The following is a 20,345-nucleotide window of genomic DNA, read 5'->3' as shown; positions in this document are numbered from 1 at the left end:
AAAACCACAATGAGATCCCACCTCACACCAGTGAGAATGGGGAACATTAACAAGGCAGGAAACCACAAATGTTGGAGAGGATGCGGAGAAAAGGGAACCCTCTTACACTGTTGGTGGGAATGTGAACTGGTGCAGCCACTGTGGAAAACTGTGTGGAGGTTCCTCAAAGAGTTAAAAATAGACCTGCCCTACGACCCAGCAATTGCACTGTTGTGGATTTACCCCAAAGATACAAATGCAATGAAACGCCGGGACACCTGCACCCCGATGTTTATAGCAGCAATGGCCACGATAGCCAAACTGTGGAAGGAGCCTCGGTGTCCAACGAAAGATGAATGGATAAAGAAGATGTGGTTTATGTATACAATGGAATATTACTCAGCTATTAGAAATGACAAATACCCACCATTTGCTTCAACGTGGATGGAACTGGAGGGTATTATGCTGAGTGAAGTAAGTCAGTCGGAGAAGGACAAACATTATATGTTCTCATTCATTTGGGGAATATAAATAATAGTGAAAGGGAATATAAGGGAAGGGAGAAGAAATGTGTGGGAAATATCAGAAAGGGAGACAGAACGTAAAGACTGCTAACTCTGGGAAATGAACTAGGGGTGGTAGAAGGGGAGGAGGGCGGGGGGTGGGAGTGAATGGGTGACGGGCACTGGGTGTTATTCTGTATGTTAGTAAATTGAACACCAATAAAAAATAAATTAAAAAAATAAATAAATAAACTGTAAAGTATCCTTAACAAAACAAAACAAAACAAAAAAACATAACCAAAAGGTTCCTGGGCAATTATCTAAAAAATTCATTGAGTAAGTCTGTATGTAGTTATAAAATAAAAATATTATTGATAAGTCCATATTTTATTGCTATTTATGCAGTTCATTCTATGTGTGTAGAACAGTTTAAAAACCATCGTATGTAACGTGTGCCATAGCAGCTCGAGTTAGGTATCGTCCCTACTTTACAAATAAAATTAAAGGTTGCAAAGAATAGGTATCTTGTTCAAAAATATAAAACTCATTAAGCATTTCACTTCTATACTTAAGCCCAGAGCTCTTCCTAATGCACATTTTGTTCTGAGTTTGCTTTTTTTTTTCTTTCTTCCTTTTTTTGAATAGTTGCAGTGATAATAGAAAAGAAGACAGACGTTACTTTCCATTGCCCTTATTTACAAATTGGCTGGAATTATGGTGTAGAAAAATGTGTAAATGGAGCATGGTTAAAAGAGAGAGAAACACACATCTAGCTAGCAACAGGGGGTATATTAATAACAATATTAATGACAAAACAATGCATTTTTTGTTACTTCTTACATTTGAATAAGCTTTTAAAGCATTTTCACAAAAAAGCTTTTAGAGAAGGACACCTTGACTTCAGGAATGTTATTTTTAAGACAGATTAGTGCCCCAGAAAAGGTGGTTTGGAAATCTCCTTCATCATTTTCTTTCCTTGTGCCCATCCTGTGCTGGATGTACATTATTCAGTTGGGGTCAATATGTATTAAAATGTCCTTGATTTTTATCAATGAGTCAGATTCATATAGTAGCATACCTTAAAACCACTCACTAATATTACTTAGTGAAAGATGTAGAAATTTGAGTGGGGAAAGAAATTGGAAATAATGGAGGAATTAGAAAAGGAAGTGGTGAAGGACAATAAGGGAAAAAATAAAAGGATTTGGCTTGATAACAATACAATTGAAAATGACCCAAACTCTGAAATTTGGGAAAGTGTAATCAGATCCCATTTTCTGTCAAGACATCACTTACTGTTACAGAGAGGTTTACATCTCCTTCCAATTATCATGCATACTCGTGCTCCAGTCTTGCCACTTTAATTTTACAAGTCAGTGGGCTAACAATTATTTTAGCTGCTTTAATACAGATTGTTTGATGCCCTTGGTGTGACTCATGGGTAGTAGCGAGGCCTATGACAAATTCTCCATTTGTTTCAATTCCTGCCGTGGATGCAGGGATTACTTGCCTAGGCTGCTAGCCAGCCTTTCCCTTCCTCACAAAAAGTCAGGTCATCCACGATGACCATTTCTTCTTAGGTAACTAGAGGCAGAGACAAGTACAGGCAACCTGACCGTGAACTCTTCAGCCAGTAACGTTACTCACCAGCATGGAAGTTCTCTTATTTTTCTGTAATATAACAAAACAGTAGTTTTAAATTACCGATTGCCTTTTTGTACCTCAAAATGTTACCTGACCTGTATTTTCAGCACAAAAACTTCATCAGTTTGTATAATAAGAACTCCAGTCTCTAACAGAAAGTTATAGAAACTCTTAATGGAATTTGGGCACTAATCTATGTTCAACTGTGAAGAAATTCTTTCGGAATTGAAAATTACAGCCATATTAATACATTTCTCTTGTGCTGTGAACAATAAATGCCAAGAGGCTTTTTCCCCTTTAATGATTAACTGCTTTTTGGAAAGTACAGCCATTTACCACATGCAAATTTCTTGCTTTGTAGATCAGATGTGACTAAGAACACTAGGTGGTTGCCTCTTGTGAATAGATTTAGAAAGTACTAATTATAAGACTAACATACCACAATCATGCTTAATTTGTGTAACTCCCTTAATGCCAGATGAGTGAACTCTGTGAAGCAAATTGAGATAACAATAGGATTTTTACCTTTTGTCTATTTACTTTCTTACAGGATAAGATTGACAGCAGGGAATGAGAAATTTTGAGTATATAACACTTTTAAAAAATTATTTGTTACACTCAGGTAGAATTTAGACTTTTTATAGATCTTAAATTAAAATGGCTTTTAAATTTAACCGTGTTTTTCAAAGTACCCAGATGGATAGTCAGTGTTGATGATTAGAATGGCTCCTTCTATCAGAGTTTTAAATATTATTTGGTCTCATGTCCTTTTTTAAAGGTTAAATACCAAATATATAAGTATTCTATGTTAAAACTAATAAAATACATGCTAGAAATTAAGTATATCTGAATAGAATGCAAAATGGAAATGTTACAGACTTTTTGTTAGAATTTTAGTAATTATGTAATTCCATCAGTTAAAGAGGGAAATGAAGGTATAAAAAAAAAGGTCCTTATAAAATCTTTTTAAAAAATATGCTGAATTGTAGTTCCATCAATGTAATTTCATGTTTGAGCATCAGAAAAACCTACAAAAAATCAGTTAATTGGAACTTGCAATTCTAAAGAAAGACAGATCTGCTAAAATTAATAGATTGTAGAAATGAAAGAATATGATTTATTTAAAATAAATTAAGGTATAGATTTTCATGTTATGGTAAAATTCAAATAAGCACATAAAATTCTAAATGCATATTTCAACAGAAGTTAAGCTCTAAGCATGGACATATGCCAAGCAGGCTTTTAAAAGCAATAAAAAGTAAGCTGAGCAGTTGGCCAAAGCAAACATACAATGAGACAATCTTAAAAATTAACTTGAAAAATTTGACATTTAGGTAACATGATAAAGATGATATTTGGTGATTTCCAAATAAGTAATGACTAAAAATAATAATATTTAAACCAAATCACATAATAATTGTGCAAACGAACACGCATACACATATTTAAAGTACCTTCGCCTATGGAGCTTAATATCTTTTGAGAAAAGAATTCGGGGCACCTGGGTGGTTCAGTGGTTGAGCATCTGCCTTTGGCTCAGGTCGTGATCTTGGGATCCTGGGATCTAGTCCCTCAGTGGGCTCCCTGCAGGGAGCCTGCCTCTCCTGCCTCTGTCTCTGCCTCTCTCTCTCTTTCTCTCTCTCTCTGTGTCTCTCATGAATAAATAAATAAAATCTTTAAAAAAGAGAGAGAGAGAGAAAAGAATTCAACTCCAATTACATAATGGGATATCTTATCAAACTACCACATTGTGGTAATGCAAATATATTTTTTTAAATGTTCCTGTTCTTAAAGACTGCCAACAGATCTGGTGTTTCTGTTTTTGTTTTTGTGGGGGTTTTCTGGGTTTGTTTTGCTTAGTTTTCATCACAAAAGAGATTGCCACATAAAAGAAATATTTTTAGCAATTACTTAAGCTTACTTATTGGGAGAAATATATCAAAGGCATATCTACTTAGTACACATGAAACCAGGGTCTAGTATATGTTAGATACTCTGCTAGGGTCTGAATGCCAGAAAGAACTAAAACAATATACAATAGATAAAATGTGTTGGGTAGGAAATGTGTTGTCAACCTAAAAACAAGAGACAAGTTCAAGTGGCAAAGTATTTTTTGGAGGGGATCAAAGAATTACATTTTGGAGTAGACAGATTTAGGTAGAAACCCAAGTTGTGTACTAATTACATAGGTGGACCCAGGGTTTTCATGGGTGGGGGAAGGAAAAGAAGATTCGATATGTTGTTTTTAAAAGTTCATTGGTGCTGAAAAGCAGAGTTAGATTTCCACTTCATTGATCGGTCAGGCTCATGGTCACTGGGCAAAAGTTCATTTTTATCAGTCTTTTCAAACAGGAGTTTCTTGTCCTTGCTGACATTATTGAGATGATGCTGGTTTGGCCCAGTGAAAAGTTTTGAAAACAGAATGCGCAAGGCAGTTTCTGTGATACGGCTCCTCCAGTTTCATTTAAAATTGGTTCTGCTTACATCATTTTTCACAATATGCCAGCCATTATTCTAAGAACTTTATACATTTATTTCATTAAATTCATTATCTCTTCACAGCAATTCGGTATGTAGTAGGTGTCACCATTTTCATATTACAGACTAGAAATTTAAGACTGAGAGGAGTTTATAACTTTCCCAAGATAGGCATCAAGAATTATCCAAGATAGAAAATGTAGGGTCCAGAAACATGGTTTATAATTCCAAGGCAGAAAAGTTTAGGAAATAAAGGATCTAGGCAAATCTGTTGAGAGTACAGCTATGAGTTTGGAATCATAAATCAAGAACATTATTAAAGTCTATGAAAATTAAACTCCTTTGACAATATCATTATAAACTTGCCGCTAGGAAAAGGTCAATTTGAATGTTTCGAGAATTTTTTTCCAGTCCACTAGAGGGACTAGTACCCTTTGACTATATGCTGTCTCAGCAAGCTTGTCCTGTAGTCTGCTGAAAGTCATTCCAGTTTCTAGGAAATCATTAATGCCAGGTGCCTACTGTCTCTCAATAGTCACTTGTGAAATGTCAAGGTTCTTTCCAGTCTGGTTTAAAGATCGAGGAAGAAGAAGGACAAAGGATTACTGACTCTAGGTCATATAAAAGGACCTCCTGGAATCCACCAACCAGCTTGCAAGAGAATCAATATACTTTTATAACTTCAACTCACTTACCATATTATAGTGGCCCGACCCTGGTTCATTCCTTAGGCATCCTGGAATTTGAGAAGTTATTGTAAGAAATTACAAACACTGTGTCTTCTACAGCTTGTTACAGCCACCTTCTCTTTACATCTGGCCTCACATTTCCGCTAGTAGATTCATTTCTTTCAGTTACAGCACAACGATAGGGCCATTCAATTGTCTCTAGATGTGTTGGTTAAAATGGACACATTTTGAAAGATGTGGAGAAAGTCCTTTTACTCCTATTTCACAGAGTACCTTTAGAATTTTGAATAAATTACTTGATTTTTTAAAGATTTTATTTATTTATTCATGAGAGACACAGAGAGAGGGACAGAGACACAGGCCGAAGGAGAAGCAGGCTCCCTGCAGGGAACCTGATGTGGGACTCGTGATCCCAGGACCTCAGGATCACGACCTGAGCCCAAGGCAGATGCTCAACCACTGAGCCACCCGGGTGGCCCAAATTATTTGATTTTTTAATTTCACTTCGCTATACTCCACTGAAATAATAGGAGAAGGTGATCTGTTCATGTAATTTAGAACTGACATAGCAGGAATCTGTGAGGCTAGAGAGTAGTAAACATGAAGGATCCAGGATACATCATTTATTTACTAAAAAATGTATTAAGCAAGAGTCTCTTTATAATTTGTCAGGGAAATACATAGCACAAATGTTGATGGATGTGTCCTGGATGGGTTTCATAGGTAATATGTAGAATGGGAGGAAGCAAGCATAATGACTTTTGTTTCCTTTAGGTATTAGATTCTTAAAGATAAAATAAAGAAAGCTGGAATCTTTCATGTAATAATATGGGATATCTTTGCTGCTTCTCCACACTTGGGGAAAGGGTTTTATTCATCTACTTATAAGACATGAAAAGCTTTGGGAATGCTTGAGTCATCAGGAAGTTGAACTATTGCTGGACAGCATGGGCAGTAATATTTTATTTTGTTTTTATGGGCCATACTTCTGAAATAATTATTAATGAGCAACTTGCAACTTGAATGTAAAGTAATTATACCCCAAGTTTGGACTTCAATACCAAAAGTTACAATTGCATCATTTTGTATAGGTTCTGTGGTCATCCTTCCTATAGAATTCCATGCTATACCATGTCCTTTCTATAACAGTTAACATTTGGGCACACTAGTTTTGGAAACATGCTAACATTTAGTTATGCTTTCTTTTAGTTAGTCATTTTTTCCTTAGATCTATTATTCATAGTCTCTTTTTAATAAAGATTTTATTTATTTATTCATGAGAGACACACAGAGAAAGGCAGAGACATAGGCAGAGGGAGAAGCAGGATCCCTGCGGGGAGCCTGATGTGGGACTCGATCCCAGGACCCCCCGGGATCACGACCTGGGCCAAAGGCAGATGCCCAACCACTGAACCACCCAGATGTTCCTCTATTATTCATATTCTGAAAATGTGCCACTTACTGAGAGACATTCAACTCCTTCCACTCATTCCTCTTCTTTTTATTTTGATTCATTCTTTCCCTCTTTACTTTGTTTTCTCCCCTTCTTTCCTGCTTTTACCTTCTCCTTTCTTTTGGCAAATAGAACTAATTCTTGAATTTGTGAATAACTTACACTGAGAAGTAGAGTCAAACTTTTTTAGCAGACCTCAATTGGGTGATATTATATTGTGTGCGCCTCAGTAAATATCATTCTCTTTATTTTTCCAAATCCAAGTTATAGCTTGATTGTGGTTATTGTTTTTATTATATAAAAATAGTAAATTATTCACTTTCTATAGTTTCATTGCATCTCAAGCAGATCTAGTTTTATTTACTTTATAAATAAATGGACTATTTCATGTGGTCCACCCACTTTTTATATAGAGACATTTTGCCCCTAATTTTTTTCAGTTTTTTTTTCCATTGGGCACACTTTATCACAGTAAACTCCACTACTTTTTAGTGCATAGTTTTGAGAGCATCAGCAAATACATGTTTGTGATTACTACTGTAACAAAATACACAATAGTTCCCCCTGCTGCAAAATTCTCTGTGCCACCATACACTGATCATTCATTCTATCCTCAGCCCTGGGAGCTACTGATGCCTACAGTTTTGCTTTTGCAAAATGCAATAAAATGGAATCTTACAGAACCTAGCTTTAAATTTGGCTTCCTGCACTTAGCATAATTCATTTAAATTTTATTCATACTTTTATATTAATAGATGGCTACTTATTCTTTTTCAAAGCTAAGTAGAAATATTTGTATTGATGTACCTTGGTTTATCTTTCCTTAATTAGTGATATTTGAGTTGTTTCCAGTTTGGGCAATTATGACTAAGGCCTCTATAACACATGAATACCAGTTTTTAAAGGACTTAAATTTTTGTTTGGATAAATTCCTGTGAGTCAGAGTGTTGGTTCATATGGCAAGTGCTTAACCTTATAAGAAACTCCCAAACTGTTTTCCACAGTGGTTGTACCAGTTTGCATTGTATGAACATTCTGGTTGCCCTGCATCCTTGGCAACTTTTGGTGTTGTCAACTTATTTTGATTTCAGCCATTTTATTAGATATGAAGTGATATCTCACTATGGTTTTTATTTACATTTCCCTAATGACTAATGATATTGAGAATATTTTAAAATGTTTATTTGCAATCTATATTCTTTTTTATATAAAGTGTGTGTTCTATTCTTTTGAGTTTTGAAAACTGTGTTATTCCTTTTCTTATTAAAGTATTTTTTAATGTGCTCTGGAAAAGGGAGTATGTATTCTGGGAATTAGCGTTAATGTGCAAGTTTTCTGCCAGCCTGTGACTTCTCTTTTCATCCTCTTAACAATAACTTTCTTGAAGAAAAAAAATAATTTTGACAAAGTTAATTTTTATATTTTTTCTTTCATAGATTGTGCTTTTCATTTTGTCTGTAACAAATCGATACCCATCTGAGGTAACACAGATTTCTTATACATTTTCTACTAAAAGATTTAAGTTTTACATTTTGCATTAAGATTTCTGATCTATTTTGAGAAAATTTTTGTGTAGGGTAAGAAGTGAGTATTGAGGTTTGTTTGTTGATTGCATATGGATATGCAATTCTTTCAGCAACATTTGTCAAAAAGACTATTTTCTCACTGAATTGCCTTTAAATCTTTGTCAAATATCAGTTCACTCTATTTGTATGAGAATTTTTTTAATGAGTTCTCTATTCTTTCATTGATCTATCATTTTGCTAATGTCATATTGCTTATCATTAGAACCTAAGAGTAAGTCTTTAAATCTTGTAGTGTGAGTCTTCCAACTTTGTTCTTCAGAATTGTTTTGATTGTCCTAGATTTTTTACCTATGCCCTTAGCTCTCTTGGGAATACAAGAAAATTGTGAATTTTTAGATTATCTGGTATATTTTTGTCATGTGGATGGGAGTGAAGCTTTTCCTAGACTTTTATCCTAAGTGGAAGCCAAAAGTCTTCAATTTAGTTTGATTACCATGAAACTAATTAGAAGCATTTTTTTTTTTTTTGCTATTCTTTATAGGGCATTAATTTTTTTTCCTCTTAAATGTTGATATAACTGAAACAACTTATTTTTTATATGAAGTTTTATATTTTCATCTGAAATGTTGATATAACTGAAACAAATATAGTTAGCTTCCTTTTCTCACTTTGAAGTAAGATTTTTACTTGAGGTATAATCCCTCTCTCAATAAAATTAGCATTACTAATACTTTTGTCATTGTTAGGAAGATATGATAAATTTATTAATAAAAGCTATTTGCATTGTATTTTAACTTACATTTTCTTTTCTCAATATACTAAGTATTTTTGTGAAGTAGATGTAATTTCCTTTTGTACCTAAGGAAACTAAAGCCTTTCAAGATTGTATAAATTGGCAAAAGATTACACTGTGTTAAAACCAAGGTGTTAACCAAATATCCTTAGTATCTCATCATTCATGAGGTCTAAGATCTAAAGTTGATTACTAATATAAAATATAATCACAAATTACTGAGAAATTTTAAAGAAGTAGAATCATATGGTCTTAGGGATGTATATTTCAAATGGTGACCCTGAAAATACAAGTAATTCTATAATCTTTCAAGTTGGAAGATCATATAGTTCCTCATTTTCTGTGGTTATTTGGAATTGATGCTTCATAGATTGAACCTGAATTTGAAAGTAACTAGAAGGGAGAAGAACAGTAGAAAATTGAAGACATCTAAAATTGTTTTGGAGAACTTCCATTATTAGTTCTTTAGATACAGCAGCTAGTTAATTTAAATTATCCATGTAATTTAAGACATATCCATTTTCTAGCATTTAAATGAATATAATGTATCTCCCAGTATTCCTATGACTAGAAAATAAAAGGTCTATTTATACTCTTAGCTCTGAATTCTAAAGAAACATTACACATTAACAATCATTGTACTAATAGGTGTCTTTTGGGAAATAAATGATGAGCTCTTTTTTTTTTAATTTATGTTGTATAGATTTCTCAAAATATTCTAAGATTATTTTATTTAGAAATTTTTTTAAAATTAGATTTATTATAAATGGATTATGTCACAATTTTTCTCCTATGTAAATATTCAAAATTAACATGTTTGTTTTTACCATGTATACATATAGATAGAGTTTTCTATCTAGAAACTTTTTATCATATGAGGTTTCATCAAGTAATAGTGCATTCTCATTATATATGTCTTGAAGAAGTTATAAAATGATTCAATTGGATTTACTATTAAATATTACTCAATATTTGGACAGAAGATAAAAGAGATGTTCTTTGCAAATTACAAAACAGTAACAAAGAAGTAAAAATTGGGCTATGGCAGTGGTTGTCTTAGGCCAATCATATGGCATATTTGGTTGGATCTTTCTTCTTTGGGATGCCAGCGAAGGATTTTAAGGAGAACTTGCTTTGGGATTTCAGTGATAGGAAAAGTAGATTCAATATAGAGGAAAAGTAGAAGCACTTTTTTTTTTCTTTTCTCTCTCTCTCTGTTTTTTTTTTTTTTTAGATTTATTTATTTTTAGAAAGAGAGGGAGAGAGACAATGTGTGAGTGAGGAGAGGGGCAAAGGGAGAAAGAGCATCTCCAGCAGACTCTCCTGAGTCCCACTAGATGAGGCGGGCTGGAGACTCAATCTCAGGATCCTAAGATCATGACCCCAGCCAAAATCAAGAGTTGGATATTTAACCTACTAACCCACCTAGGCACCCCACACATTTTATCGTTATGTGAAATGTAATGTAGCAGATGGGCCTGAGAAAACTATGGAGAGAAATGAATAGGAAAGTGAAAAAGTGACCATAGATCTATAGGTATAGACTTATTAGGGTTGAACCTTGTAGTTTATACAAGATAAAACAGAATCATTTGTGATGTTTTATACAAGAAAAGTGATAATGACTTTTGAAGTGAGAGATTTTTAAAAATCACAGACTTTTGTGATTATATTTAGAGGACATATAGACTTTATGCGGGGCAGATAATAAGAAACGGTAAAGAGAGTGTCCTACTATCCCAGACATGGTAAAGGTACAAGCAAACTACACTGAGTACCTATCTGATACATTTAGGACTACCTGTCTTCACGTTCCTTTCCCCATATTCTAAGTACAGGCTCACGAATAGACGTGGCAGGTGCCATTGTCTATGTTTATGAAGAAAGCCTTAGCTGCTGTTATATCACAACTACAAGAACTTTCATTCTATACTAGAGCTATATATCGTGATAGGTTCAATGGTTCGTAATTATACACTAGAATATCAAGATGAAATTCCCCCTGCCTATCCTATGTTTTCCTAAATAAATGAACAAAGTATTAAGGTCCATCCTTTCCACTATTTGTTAAGCATTTTCTGTTACATTGTCTTCATAATTCTTTACCTTTTTATAATACTCACTTAACTCCAATTTTCTCCTTTTTCTTCCCAAACCTACCACCTCAGTCTCCAAAACTCTTATATTCTAATTAGTCAAACCACTTACATCTTTGACATCTTTCAGACAGCATTTCCATCTCTTTGCCAAAAACAAAATTTATATTTACCTCAAAGACTATTTCTTGTATAACTCTATGAAAATCAGGATGGTTTATTTTCATATCCTCATGACTCAGAGCTGAGACTGATGACTTAATTGCTTATTGATGCCAAACTCTTCCATTGAATTATTGGAAAAACTTTTTTATCTCAGTATTTATCTCCACCTCAGCTTCTATCTTTGTCCGGGGGGGGGGGGTGGTGGTGTCAGCCTCAACATGACCCACACTGGACCTTTGGTCCCTTGGCGTCCTTATCTCCGATGATCATCTCCATTATACCATAGCCACCTGCTTCTAATAGAGCTCCCCTGATTTCATGAGTTCAAATATGCCACTCTAATGACATTTCTGTTTCCTGCTTGTTTGGCCAACCACCCTGATTACAACTGCTTCTTTCTTTGTTTCTTTCTTTGTTTCTTTCTTTTCTTAGATTTTATTATTTATTCATGAGAGACATACAGAGAGAAGCAGAGGCATAGGCAGAGGGAGAAGCAGGACTGCAGAGAGTCAGGACTTGATCTCAGGACCCTGGGATCATGACTGGAACCAAAGACAGATGCTCAACCACTGAGCCACGCAGGTGCCCCGATTACAACTGTTTCATAACATTAAAACATAAAGTCATCTTGTCTGTAACACCCACATTCCACCCCTAATACACAGTATCGATTCTAATGCTCCACAGTTCAGGGTTGCTTTTTGACCTCTGTTTCTCTTCTGACCATGTATCTGAAACCCAAATGTGACTACACTCTGATGCTTGTTATCTGTTTTTATTTTTTTTCTTATACTACCAAAAATGAGTGATACTTAAAAATATTTATACATGGGACAGATTGCTAACACTTCATATTCGTTGTTCACCTTATGTAACAGTGTATTAAATCTTCTCATGTTTCTCACACACCCAATTCTTGCCCATTCCTCACTGAGCAAAAGGTCCTGTATTCAGAAATAACAGAAGCTGCCAGATGGGAACCCTTTTGGATTCCTATCAAGTATTCTCCTCCACCCCTACTCTTTCAGTCATCCATAAAGTATTTATTGCTTGGCACTGGAAGCCTTTTGCTGAACAAAACAGATTCAATCCTCATATATTTTACAAGGGAAAAGAGAGATTAATCATATATATATATAATATATATATATACACACACACACACATACTATTAATTATAAGTGCAATACATTAAAAACATATAGTACCCTTTTAGATTAAACAATGATCTGTAAATTTTCTAGAGGAGTGTCATTTAAATTTAGTCCTAAAGGATGCATACAAATAATCACGAGGACAGTGGGAGGAAAAGCATACCAAGAAGATGAAACAGCAAGTGGGAAAGCCTGAAAAGGAAAGGAGTTAGATACATTGTAGAAACATTAAAAATACCAGTGGGGTTAGAACATAGGGATTATTGCAGGAGAAGCCTCTGGAGAACTATGCTGAGCCACAGCCTGGGTAAAGCATGTAGATTAATATTGTCAATTCTGGAATTAGACAGCCTGTGTTTGAATTCTGATCGTAGCAGTCATTGGTTATGTGGGTAAATTGTTTAATCTTCTTGTGCTTATTTTTCTTATTTATGAAATAATAATAATAGTAATAATACAATTACATAATCGAAGGCATAAAGTCTTTGTGAACTATGAATCATTTAATATATGCAGAGTACTTAGAAAAATTTCTGGCTTCAGATAAAAGGTGAATAAATGTTTTTGCAATTGCTTTTGTGTTCTTATTTAAGTTCATATTAAGGAATTTAGTTTTCATTTTCAAAAGTATGAATAGTCATCAAAGAGTTTTAAGTTGCAAAGTGGCTTGATACTGTAGACATTTTCAAATATTAAATATTACTTGGACTGATGATAAAGAGTGGACCAAAGAAGGCAATAATTAAATCTGAGAGGATATTAGGAAACCAGTCCAGGAGAGAAATGGTAGTAAATTAGCTAAAGCTAATGATTTCAGGGTTGGTATAGTGTATGTACAAAGAGAAATGAATTGATTTGAGATATGTTTTTGTGCTAACAGGTGCCAAAGTTTGTGAAATATTGTATATAGTGACTTAAGAAAGGTGATATAAAAGAAAAGAAAAGAAAAGAAAGAAAAGAAAAGATAAGAAAAAAAAAGAAAAAAGAAAAAAGAAAAAAGAAAAGAAATCCCCAGGTGTCTGGTTACTGGAGGCATATTTATACAGATTGAAAAAGAATGAAAGATATCTCAGGGCACCTGGTAGCTCAGTGAGTTGGGCATCTGACTCTTGGTTTTGGCTCAGGTCCTGTTTTCAGGGTCCTGAGATCAATCCCTACATTAGGTTCTGCACTCAGCATGGAGTCAGCTGGAGATTGTCTCTCTCCCTCTGCTCCCCCCCCCCGCTCTCTCTCTCTCAAATAAATAAATAAAATCTTTAAAAAAAGAGGGAAAAATGAAGTAACTCTTAAGTTACTTTTCTCATACAATTATCTCTTTAAAAATTGAAAAAACTTAAAGTTTATTACTGTTCCTCATGTATATTTCCAATTGTGAGCCCTTCTAGGCTTATTTCTAAGCTGATCTATTACTCTAACAATTTTGATAATTCTGCTTATCTACATTATTAGAATATGATATCCTCTCTAATTAGTGAATGATTAGTCTTCCTTATTTCTTCTCTTTGCTCCAAATATATTCACAATAAAAGTCAGGAAAATGAGATATGCCAAAAGCAATAGCCACATAACTCCATTTCTATTTTTAAATTATATGGGTAACCCTGATTGTTTTAGGTACTCATTTTGGCTTCTTACTGCCTGTACCCACCCACCTGTACCCACTCACCTGACACCAAGATGACCAGAAGCCTAGAAAAATATAAATAGAGATGGGCATAGAGGAAATGTGAAACTTTCCTGATACTAAATGGTATCTTTCAGTATCACAACCCTGTCACCAGAAACTTCTCTCACAAATGCATATGCTGTCAGAATATTGCAAGAGCATTGAATAAGTTGGGTTTAAACAGGAGACAGAAACCACACAGTAACATGTATAGGATAAGCTGAACATAAAATTATTAACTCAGACAAGTGATTTGATTAATGAAGGACTGGCTCATTAGAGTTCTCCAGGGAAACAGAATAAATAAGATAGAGAGAGAAAGACATGGAAGGATGTGTTTCAAGGAATCAGATTGTAAGAGTGGCCAAATGAAATCTGTAGGGCAAGCTGGCGGTCTGGAGATCTAGGTCACAGTTGATGTTGCAGTTTTATACCAAAGACTGAAAACTTAAGCAGAATTTCTTCCATTTAAGGGAACCACAACCTTCTCTTAAAACTTTCAAGTGATTGGATGAGGCCCACCCACATTATGGAGAGCAATCTGCTTTTAAAGACAACTAAATGTAAATGGTAATTATATCTCCAAACAATTGTTTAACAACATCTAGGGCAGCGTTTGACCAAACAACGGGTTAGCATAATCCAGCCAAACTTGACAAATAGAATTGACCATTATGGCTAGGAAGAAGTAATAACTCTAAAGAATTGAAGAATAACAGTTATAAGGAGTAGCCAACTCCTTGAGCTTGGATAAACCACCTTAAGAAGAGACCTCCGGACCCCCAGAGCTGAATTTCAGACCTTGAAAATGAATGGCTGTTCCTCACTGGATGACACAGAAGTAGCTGTGTTGCTGCACAGTGGAACTTACTTGGAATTTATTTTCTAAGTTGCCATAGAAAGTAATGTCACCTTAGAGTCACTCTGTGAAACTTCCGAAGTGGGGATCTAGGGAGCCTACTGGTCACTGGATGCATCTGACTGCTGTGTACTACAGAAGCTGAGCATTGAAAAGGCTGCCTTTGCTGCAGGGGCTGGCGGTAAGAAACTGTCCACACTGTAGGAGTGGAGCCTGATAAAGCCTAATGTGCTGTAGGAGCTTGCCAAAAAGACAGCAGAACCATGAGAGTGTCTCTGTTTCCTGTATTTATCTCTATTATCCTGTACTGACAAAGCTTCATACCTTGCCAGCTGACAAAGGAAAATCATTCAAAAACTTTAGATCCCTTTTTGCCATGATAAGTGGATTTAGAGCCGAGATGCAATAAATTAAAAACTAACACAAGTATTGTGTGTTGACTTATGGAAGCTACTCCATGCAGCAAGATCTACAACTACAGAAGCAAATTTAATCAGGGGCCGCAATGGAATTGGGTAAGCAAATGTGTGCCTTGTAGTTCTGTCCTGTGTCCATAGGCTGTACGGTAGAGCTGTCTATGGGAAAATAGCAGAGAACATCACCAGTGAGAGTGTCATTGTATTGGAAAATATTGCTACAGGCAGATGCAAAGAATCAAGATTATTAAGCCAGAAGAACTAATTGTATTTCAGAAGTAAAGATTCTATCAGAGTTAGAAAATGCATGGTAAGGATTTCTCCCCTACTCACTAATTGCCAATCAGGACATGTCCTTGAACTCTTCCTTAATACAGACTGAAGGGAACTGCTTTACATTTATTGCAGTTACAGAGGACTTGCATTCATGGGTGATCTTTCTCAAAGAAGCAAGCAAATTGAACTGAGGTTGAAGAGACAGAAATGGGGCAGCCCCACAAGACAGTCCAGAGCACCCTTTGGAATCTTCCTTTTGCATGTCCCCATTTTCCTCAATAAGCAGCAGGTGGATCTGCAGCATTTTGAGCTAAGGAGACCATAGGAATATAACCCAAATACTCACTGTTGAAAACTCCAGCCCCTATATCCACGTTATTGCCCTGAAAAGTCTTATAGACAATGTCAGTTTTTCTTTCCTTTGGCAACCATCCTGGTATTGTGATACCAGGTTATATTGAGCTAATGCAGAAAATATTCTTACAATTGATTTTTTATAGATATTTTTAAATCCTACTAATCAACTAGCAATGGATTTTTGTTCTTACTTTATCTCTAGGAGAATTGGATATATTTAGCATTTCCTATGATTAATCTTGGTGTGTGCATAGCTTGTCACATCAGAAACCTCCAGTTCCTGACCCCTGAGGACTAGCAGCACAATTAGCAGTGACACTTATCTCAGAGACTTTTAGAGGAAGAATATAAAATTGTGCACTGTAATAGTATTTTATTTGCTCCTGCACAATACTGCACTTCCTCTTACTGCAAAACTAAATGTCAGTCCAGGATTTCTTGCCTTGTGGAATTAAGAAACTTTATTAAACGGAACATGAATAAAGTCATCTATATTTTAGTTTACATTGGTTTCTGGATGAGAAATGCTAGCGTTTTAAATAGTATTTGGCAGACTTTCCTTGAAGTGGATCATAGGTTTTCTTTTCTTTTTCTCGTTAGAATATCTTTTTATTCATCAAAACACTCTAGTTGTAACAGATATGAAATTATGCTCATTGAAGTTACACTGAGTGGAATGGGAAATGGGTTGTGAAATCACTCAGCAGCGTATAGTAGAATGGGGTGCAGATGAAGCTGTATAACAATGGGAAGCAGGTTTTAAAGCCAGAGCTTAAGGATCTATTTTCTTTAACCTATATTTTGGTTACAATAGGAGTTTACAATCTTGTAGGTTTTTTTTCCCCTAGTTCTAATATTTCAGAATATGTCTTTGGGAATTAAATGATTAAATATTATTATTCTAGTATAAACGTAGAACAGAAACACTATGAATTAGTGCCTTCTAATAAATTGCACTGCCTTTTGATATTTAGTTTATGGGATATCATAATAAATGAGGAAACAAAGATGTTAATGCTTCCCTAGTGAAAGTGGACTATAACTCCCCAGGAAGAGACATCTTAGCATTTTGACGAAGGGGGCTCTCTGGATCATCGGTATTGTTCTTATTTTTATGCCCACAACTATTACTGCTCAAGAACCTTCTCTCTAGTCTTTGATCTTACAGTCACAGTAGTATTTAGACCCAGCTATTACATCATCATATATATGAGAATTTTCCAGAAATAAATTGTATGCATACATAGAAAAAAAAGAGTCTAGACTCACTCAATTCAAGAGAAAAAAGAAAACAGACTTTATAGAAAGATTCATTGCTCTGTAATATTTTGTTGATTCTCCTCAGTTACATAATTCCTAATCTAAAATCTCTCTGCCTATAATTTAGGGATCATCCTCCCACCCCTCCTTCCCTCCCTCCCTTCTCTGCCTCCCTCCCTCCTTCCCTTCCTTCCTTCCTTCCTTCCTTCCTTCCTTCCTTCCTTCCTCCCTTCCTTCCTTCATTTTTAGCCTAATTTTAATCTAGCCCTTCTTAAAACACTATTTCTAAGCTCCTGATTGATGAGGAGCCATGCCCGCCACCTCCTTTTTTTTTTTGTCCTGCAACTTTTGTCAAAACTCAGATTAAGAGGCATCCAGATTAAAAGAATTTTTGTTCCTGTGTCTCACAGCCCACTGCTCTTTTCCAAGGGAACTCTGGTGCCCACCATTCTTTTCTGAAATCTCCAATTCACATAATGTATAAAAGGAGTGCTTGCACAGGTGCTCTGTGCTTTTTTGAAAAAAACACAATTTACTACAAAATATCCATTGTTCACAAATCACAGAGTACAAAAATTGCAATACACTAAGTGCTTTCTTAGTCATTTTACTTATGATGCCCAACTCAATGTCCCCCAAAGGATTTTCAGCAAATTATTAATTATGGAAATACTTTTTATTGAAAAAGAAGTTCTATGGATAAATAATTTGGGGAAAAAAATCCTGCCACATCCTCCCTGGGGATGTATAATGCATATTAAATACATCCGATAAATACTGAAATAAAGATAATTCATCTCAAACATAGTTTATTGTGGAACCTTTTTATTGTTACTGGATGTAAATAATTTACATGTTACTTCTTGAATCTATTCTATTTGATTCTAATCAAATTCCTGAAATGTGACTAATATTACAGCCAATTTATATATGGAAAGTAAAATTCTTAGGTATTTCAACATTATTTTCAAGATGAATTCTATTAAGTGAAAGAGATAGGACTTGAAGACTTGTATGGGTGATTTTTATTTCACACTGTCTCCAAAGCAACCAAAAGCTACAATTCAGTGGAACTCAAAGTTAAGATGGTTTCTTCTTTTCATGTGCCTACATTCTACATACACTAACAGTTGGCCTCAAATAGTCATTGCTCTCTTCCTCCTGTGGAGGCACTACATCTCTCCCTTACTTCTTTTCCAGAGAGGAAGACTTGCAAAAGAATTAAGCAAAGCCCAGCACACTCTTTGAGCCAGGTTTAAAAATGGGCAGTAATGTTATTCTTTAAAGAAAGGAGCAAAGACTTTTGCTCTCTCACATATTCTGGTCCTGGCTTCTAAGACCAGGTTTTGTTGCCTCAGGACAGTGTATTTGGCCATCCTTATCCATGTAGGTGGTTAAGGAGGAAGCCAGGGACTGCTCTATAGACCAAGTCACCTCAAGGTGAAGAGAAGTGTCATGAGCCTGGCAAAACTTACTAGCCCTGTGCTGGGCCACAATGAAGTGCTTGCACAGGTGCTCTTAAAGAATATTTCCTTCCCCATTGTCTGTTATTTTCTGCATAGCCACATTCAGGAAGGACTTGTAGGGTATGAGGACCAAATTCACACTTTGAAAGGGTGTTGGTAAACAGAACCAATCCAAGCACATCCTTGTAGGCTAGTAGCCTAAGATACGGCAGCACAGAAATTATAATCATCACCATTAATAATGAATTATTATTATCTGCTTACCATGTATGAGGCAGCATGCTAGGTAATGTAAACAAATTATATCCATTTAAAACAAAGACTCTTAGCTGGCTGCCTACCAGAATCACCAGGAGGGTTTTTAGGATATGCTTGGACTCAGCAACTGTGAGTTTAAAAATGATGGTTTATGCTTAAAAACTGCATTTAGGTTAGCTATCAATTCAAATTTGCTTACAAATAACTCTGGTAATCTTATGTACAGAGTATGGATGTATCTCCAACCCAGCATCATTGAAGAAAATTAGTTACATTCCCTGGTATAGTATGCACAAAATTGTTTTATACAGCATTATTTATCGTTACATATATATTTTCCTTATGGATAACTATCATTGAGGTAGTTAGTAATTTGATCACTGCTGTCCTGGGTCATGTTTGAAACATAGCTGAAGAGCTGGATTATATTTTTCCAATTATAAAGCTCTGAGCTTCATAGTCCCTCATCAGCCAACTTTCAAGTACTATATTTTACGATAAACTGGAAAGTTGACATGGTTTTATTTGTTCTGTTACTTACAAAATGCCAGGAGAGTTCCAAAGTCATGGTAATTATTATTGTGAAACAGAATAAGCAATAAAATAAGGTTTTATTACTGCGCAAAAAACAAACAAACAATCCTACCTTCTGTACATATCAAGAAAACTCCTACGATTATTGCAACAAAAATGAAAAACAAAAAGTTACTGCCTCTGAGAAATAAAACAATAGACATATTATAGTCTTGAGACCCCACATTTACATAATATATTTCAGTATACAAGCATCAAAGTAACAAGTACTTTTATGTGGATGGGTTTCTTCAAAGATGTGAAGGTGCTTTATATGCATTATTTCTATAATCCTTTCACATTACATCCGAATGAAGCCTAATTATTTACAAAGAATGATACTATTACATGAATCACCAATATGTTTATATAAGAAACTGATGAATTAGAAATAAATGAAATTAATTTAAAAATGTACTTATCAAACTGAAAAATAGCAAAAATTATATTAATGCAAGTGTATATCAAGTCAGTGATATTCTGCATTTATTTACATTCAACTCATTGTTAACCAAGAACAGTAAATATTAAACTATTAATTATTCTCAAGAATCAAAAAATATTATGTTTAGCAGACCCACTTAAGAATATGCCTATTTTGGAAATACAAACTTTAACATATTTATAGCACTATCACCACTTTTTCATTTTATAAAACACTCAAAACTTGATTTCAGCATTATATATTCTATGCAAAGTTTTCAACCTAGAAAATTGGTATCATATAAGTAATG

This window comes from Canis lupus, chromosome 33 (assembly GCF_003254725.2).
Source record: "Canis lupus dingo isolate Sandy chromosome 33, ASM325472v2, whole genome shotgun sequence".
NCBI lineage: Eukaryota > Metazoa > Chordata > Mammalia > Carnivora > Canidae > Canis > Canis lupus.
Note: the sequence above shows the minus strand (reverse complement) of the source record.